This window comes from Maylandia zebra, linkage group LG4, assembly GCF_041146795.1.
Source record: "Maylandia zebra isolate NMK-2024a linkage group LG4, Mzebra_GT3a, whole genome shotgun sequence".
Taxonomy (NCBI): domain Eukaryota; kingdom Metazoa; phylum Chordata; class Actinopteri; order Cichliformes; family Cichlidae; genus Maylandia; species Maylandia zebra.
Genome location: NC_135170.1, coordinates 23,248,805 through 23,256,027, shown reverse-complemented (window position 1 = coordinate 23,256,027; position 7,223 = coordinate 23,248,805).

Below are 7,223 nucleotides of genomic sequence, written 5' to 3'. Positions count from 1 at the left end.
CCTCCCCACAAAAACGATGTAACTAGCTGGTCTAACTTTTTGAAAAAAGCTTTAGGTAAAAATATAGGAATACTCTGAAACAGAAATAACAATCGAGGCAAAATGTTCATCTTTACAGCATTGATCCGACCAATTAGGGACAAAGGTAGCGATTTCCATCTCTGAAAATCCGATTGAATTTGAGTCATTAAAGGGGAGAAATTGGAAGAGTATAGAGAAGACAAAGTACGAGTCACGTTAACTCCCAAATACTTAAAGCCGGCAGGGCTAAGTCTGAAACATTCACTTTTAAGAAGATTTATTTTGTAACCTGACAGAGAGCCGAACTTGTTTAATAGAGACACAATCGATGGTATGCTAGATAAGGGATCAGAAACATATAGAAGCAGGTCATCTGCATATAAAGACAATTTTACGTCAAGGCCTGACCGGGAAATACCACGAAAATGAGGAAGAGCCTTCAAAGCTATAGATAGGGGTTCAATTACAATAGCAAAAAGTAGGGGGGACAGGGGGCAACCCTGTCTCGTGCCGCGTGACAATGAGAAGTAGCCAGAGGAAACACCATTTGTATAGACACTGGCTTGGGGTGCCTTGTACAACAGTCGAATCCATGAAATGAATCTGTCCTTGAAACCAAATCTTTGCAAGACCGCAAAGAGAAAGTTCCACTCCACACGATCGAAAGCTTTCTCAGCATCAAGTGAGATAACTACTTCTGAATTAGTGGTCGAGTGTTGGGAAAGAATGACATTCAAAAGCGTGTGGACATTAAAGAACAGCTGGCGGCCTTTAATAAAGCCATTCTGTTCATCTGAAATAATAGTAGGAAGAACCTTTTCAAGGCGAATTGCTAAATTTTAGCCAAGACTTTAACATCAACATTCAGCAGTGAAATAGGCCTATACGAGGTGCAAGACGTAGGATCCTTACCCTTCTTTAAGAGAACAGTAATTAGTGCTTGAGACAATGTAGGGGGCAATAGACCACGTACAAAAGATTCATTATACACTGAAAGAAGTAGTGGGGCTAACTTGTCTACAAATGTTTTTAAAAATTCAACTGAAAACCCATCAGGTCCTGGTGCCTTACTATTGTGCATGGTCTTGATTGCATGCACAATTTCATCCAACCTAAAAGGGGCATCTAATTGTTCAGCTATAACAGGATCGACAGTGGGCATTATAAGACCGTTAAAAAAGGAATCCATCTCAGAGGCGTCAGCAGCAGATTCAGATTCATATAGGGAGGAATAATACGTCTTAAACACCTCGTTACTTCCTTTGAATCAGAGACCAAGTTGCCTGCCGCATCTTTAATTTGAGAAATTAATCGAGAAGAGGCCTGACGTTTTAACTGATGGGCCAAAAGCCTTCTGGGCTTATCACCATGTTCATAATAAGTCGCACGCGCACGAAGTAAGAGACGTTCAGCATCTGCCGTAGAAAGTAAATCAAATTCGGTCTGCAAGTCAAGTCGTCTTTTATGCAAATCAGGAGTGGGACTGTCAACAACCTGTCTATCTATGTCACAAATTTGTGTAGTCAAAGTTTGAAGTTTGGCTTTGTGGCTTTTAGTGGAATGGGCAGAGAAAGAAATTATTTGCCCACGCACATATGCCTTAAGAGATAAGATAAGATAAGATAACCTTTATTAGTCCCACACGTGGGAAATTTGTTTTGTCACAGCAGGAAGTGGACAGTGCAAAAGTTATGAGGCAAAAATTAGAATACAATAAGAATAAATACAGTACACAACTGTACAGAATAGAATAAAATAAAATACTATATACAGTAGAATAAAATAAAATAAATATACAATAAGATAAAAATAGAATACAAATACAAATACTATATACAACTGAGTAAAAATACAACGATGACAGAAAGGATTATTGCACTTAGTATTATTGCATATGTATGGATGTGTGTGCTTGATCAGTTAAAGTCTTTATTATGGAGTCTGACAGCAGTGGGGAGGAAAGACCTGCGAAATCTCTCCGTCCCACACCGTGGGTGCCGCAGTCTCCCACTGAAGGAGCTGCTCAGTGCTGTCACAGTCTGCTGCATGGGGTGGGAGATGTTGTCCATCAGGGATGACAGCTTAGCCGCCGTTCTCCTGTCACTCACCATCTCCACTGGGTCCAGAGGGCATCCTAGAACAGAGCTGGCCCTTCGGATCACCCTGTTCAGTCTCTTCCTGTCCCCAGCAGAGATGCTGCCGCCCCAGCAGACCACACCATAAAAGATAGCAGAAGCCACAACAGAGTCATAGAATTTCTTCAGGAGTGGGCCCTCCACTCCAAACGACCTGAGTCTCCGCAGCAGGTACAGCCTGCTCTGCCCTTTCCTGTAGAGGGCGTCTGAGTTATGAGTCCAGTCCAGTCTATTGTTCAGATGAACACCAAGGTACCTGTAGCTGTCCACAGCCTCAATGTCCATACCTTGGATGTTCAGTGGTTGCAGTGGAGAATGCTTGTGCCTGCGGAAGTCTACCACCAGTTCCTTGGTTTTACTGGCGTTGATCTGGAGGTAGTTCAGCTGGCACCAGTCCACAAAGTCTTGGGTCAGACCTCTGTACTCCTTGTCGTCCCCATCAGTGATGAGGCCGACTATTGCAGAGTCATCAGAGAACTTCTGCAGGAAGCACTGGGTGGAATTGTGGAAGAAGTCTGCAGTGTAGATGGTGAAGAGGAATGGAGCCAGAACCGTTCCCTGTGGGGCCCCCGTACTGCAGACGACCCTGTCCGACACACAGCCCTGAGTCCTCACATACTGTGGTCGGTCGGTGAGGTAGTCCAGGATCCAGGTAGTGAGGTGATGGTCCACTCCAGAGTTCACCAGCTTGTCCTTTAGAACCGAGGGAAGAATGGTGTTGAAGGCACTGGAGAAATCAAAGAACATGATTCTCACAGTGCTTCCAGCGGTCTCCAGGTGAGCGAGGGAACGATGTAGGAGGTGAATGACGGCATCATCCGCTCCAATGCCAGGCTGGTAGGCAAACTGAAGTGGGTCCAGTGATGAGCTTATTAGGCGCCGAAGCTGAGCCAGGACCAACCGCTCCAGGGTCTTCATCAGGTGGGATGTCAGAGCCACCGGCCTGTAGCTGTTGAGGTCCTTGGGGCGTGAAGTCTTTGGCACTGGTACAACACAGGAGGTTTTCCAGAGCTGTGGAACTCTTCCCAACCTCAGGCTGAAGAGGTGCTCCATCACCCCACACAGTTGGTCCGCGCAGGACCTGACGACCCTCGAGCTGATGCCATCTGGACCCGCTGCCTTCTTGCCATTAATCCTCCTCAGTTCCCTCCTAACCTGGGTGGTTGAGAGAGACAGGCTGGAGCCTTGTGTTGAGTGTGTATTGGATGCTGTTGTTGGGGGTGGGGGGGAGTGAGCAGGGTGAATAGAGGAGGTGTGAAGTGTCTGAGGTGGAACAGCAGCAGTGGGGGTGGGTGAGTCTGCAGCCGATGTTGCAGACTGCCTCATGGCTGAGTCAAATCTGTTGAAGAAATGATTCAGTTCATTTGCCCATCTCACATCCCTCCCAGGCAGAGAGTTCTGCTGTTTGTGGCCCGAGATGGTTCTGAGGCCTCTCCAGACTTCACCAACGTTGTTTTGTTGAAGCTGGTTCTCCATCTTCTGCCTGTAGCTCTCCTTCCCATTCCTTATCAATCCCCTCAGCTCTCTCTGCACCCTTTTCAACTCTTCTTTGTCTCTGGATTTGAAGGCCCTCCTCTTCTGCTTGAGGACGGTTTTAATTTCTGGGGTAATCCAAGGTTTGTTGTTGGAGAAACACCGTACAGTCCTGGTAGGTACAGTGTTATCCACACAGAAGTTTATATAGTCAGTAATGCATGTAGTAAGGCTGTCGATGTCCTCACCGTGGTCATCACAAATCACCTCCCACACAGTCGACTCAAAACAATCCTTAAGAGCCTCCTCGCTCTCCTCTGACCATCTCTGTACTGTGCGGGTGGCTGGTGGCTCCCTGCGCACTAAGGGCTCATACACAGGGACAAGGTGCACCAGGTTGTGATCAGATCTGCCCAGGGGAGGGAGAGGTGATGAACTATATGCCTCTTCTGCATTGGCATACAGTAAGTCCAGTGTTTTATTGACTCTGGTTGGGCAGGTCACATACTGGGTGAAGGTGGGCAGTGTGGAGTCCAGTGAGGCATGATTGAAGTCCCCTGATATTATGAGAAGGGCTCTCGGTGATTGTGTTTGCAGTCTGCTGACCACAGAGTGGAGAGAGTCACAGGCTGCATCCGCGTTGGCCGAGGGGGGGACATACGCTGTTATCGCGATAACATGCGAGAACTCCCGGGGCAGGTAGTACGGACGCATGCTAACGGCTAACAGCTCAATGTCTCTGCTGCAGAGTTGCTCTTTTACAGTGATGTGCCCAGGGTTACACCATCTGTCGTTCACAAAAACTGCCAGTCCCCCTCCTTTCCTCTTACCGCTGTCTCTGGTCCTGTCCGCTCGCAGCAGCTGGAATCCCGGTAGTGTCACGCTTGTGTCCGGAGTTAGCGATGTTAGCCACGACTCCGTTAGCATCATGATGCTACATTGCCGGTACTCCCTCTGTGACCAGGTTAGCGACATGAGCTCATCCATCTTATTGGGCAAAGATCTTACGTTTCCAATAATTACAGAAGGAAGAGATGGTCGATAACGTCTCCTTCTCGGGCGACGGCGCTCCTTCCCAGCACGACACCCCCGTCTTTTCCTCCTCAGCTCGCTGGGAATATCGGGTCTGTCCGCCGGCAGTACCGCTGCAGGACTCAGCGCTAACAGCTGATCCTTACTGTAAACAAAGGATCTCTGCTCTGGGTCCCCAGACACGGGTGAAAAAAGTAGAAATAAACTGAGAAAAACGACCAGGACTAGCACAAAACGGTAGAACATGGTTGCAGAGTCTAATTACTAATACGTTAGTTATAAAAAAATTACGAGAAAAAAGATAAGAAAGAAAGAAACTCAGAATGAGCAGAGCTGCTGTAACAGGCTGCCGCACACGGGGGGCGCCGGAAGGGATTCCCAAAGTAATGACCTCGTAACAGTATCGCTGTCGTTAAACACCATAAATTCATCAATTGCGGATTTGATAAAGGTAACAAACCCCTCATCCGAAAGCAACAAAGAGTTAAATCTCCAGGGTGAGGAAAAAGAGGACTGGGCTATGAGCTTGATGTCAACGCTAAGTGGTGCGTGATCGGAAATGATAATAGGATGATATGTAGATGACAGTACTTTTGGAATAAGGGAACCGTCCACAAAAAAATAATCAATCCGCAAAAAGGACTGATGTACCTGAGAAAAGAAAGAGTACGCTCTGGTAGTAGGGTTAGAAAACCTCCAGGGATCTACAAAACCATTCTGAGACATAAACTCTGAAATAGACTTAGACATAGAGGATTGGGTCAGGGTCCAAGGATTCGAGCGATCTAAGGCAGGATCAATAACACAGTTTAAGTCACCACCCAATATCAAAAGATGAGTATCAAGGGAAGGGAGACTACTCAAAAGTGCATCTGTAAAACCTGGATTATCAAAATTTGGCGCATACACATTGACTAAGAGGACGGGTACATTGTACATGGTGCCTACAACAACCAAATATCTCCCGTTTTTGTCAGCTTTAATCTCAGAGGCTGTAAACTGTACCCTTCTGTTTATTAAGATCGCCACCCCCCTGGCTTTTGAATTAAACATTGAATGGAAAGTATGACCCACCCATGGGCACCTGAGCCTAAGATGATCCCGATTTCGCAAATGGGTCTCTTGCAAAAACATTACATCACTCTTTAAACGTTTAAGATGCGAGAATATTTTAGATCGTTTAATTGGGCTATTCATACCTTTGACATTCCAAGTTAAAAATCTAATATCACAATTGCCTAAGGACTGACCTGAAGTACTGGTCATTGCAGAAAGATAAAAGAGAAAATACTTATTTCTTCACCCCCAAAGAAAGAACAAGTGGGAAAAACACACTCACACAAACACACAACGCAAACCCACAACAACAGAAGTACAGCTTCAGAATAAAAATAATAATAACACGTCAAACACACCCTCCCACCTCCCCCCTGCACAGCAAAAGCCCCCATCCCCAAACGATGGAGACGGCAGTGCACGCTCCCACCCGGAGCAATCTGAACAAAAACGCTCCCGACTACGAAACGAACCGTGTCAAACCAAAGCTCCAACAGAGTTATTTCTCAATAGATTAAAAGGCACAAATAAAATAAAAATAACCCAATTATATTTTACTATTAGACAGGTAAAACAAAACAAGTGTTTGGCAGAGTAACAAACTTAGCTTACCACAATGATGTTTGGATTTGGATCATGCGCTATTTCAAACAAACAAACATTGTCCCGCTATATTTTTTATCGCGTGGTTATTGTCTTAATATATTCCTTGGCCTCATCTGGCGAGACGAAGTCGCGCTGCATTCCTTGATAAGTGATCCGCAGTCTTGCCGGATAGAGGATCCCAAATCGGACTCCCTGGCTGCCGCGAAGCTGGCGACGGACCTCATTGAAAGCCGCACGGGCCCGCGCTGTCTTAGCGGTGTGGTCGGGGAACACAGAAATGGTCATATTATTTATCTGCACCCTCTGCAGCTCCCTGGCCTTCTGGAGAATCCTAGCACAGTCCGCGTAATAGTGCAGCTTCACAACCATAGCACGGGGGCGTTCACCGGTGTTAGGTTTGGGGGCCAAAGTTCGGTGGGCTCTGTCTACAAGCGGCTCCTTCCCAAGCTGAAATGCCTCCATCAACAGCACGGACACATCTGTAGCGGACAGGACGTTCTCCTCTGGCACACCAACAATGCGTATATTATTGCGGCGAGACCTGGACTCCAAATCCTCGCATTTATTCTCCAATTTGGCCAACTCCTTTGACATCGCATCCACTTTGGCTTGGAGGTGGACAATATCATCCGTGTATGTGGAGAGAGACTGTTCCATCTCCGTAACTGTGCTCCTGAGGCCAGCGAATTCCTGCCGCATGGTAGTTATATCTGAGGAAAGGTCCGTTTTTAGTTGCTGTATGTCGGACCTGATAGACGTGAGATTCTCCGCAAACGCTGCCGTCAGTTCCTTTTTAAACAGTGCTGAAATTTCTTCACGAAGTTCAGAGAGGAGTTCAGCCTTCGTGAATTTTTCCGTAACGACGAGCGGTGTGTCGGGTGACCCAGGCAGTGGCGAAGT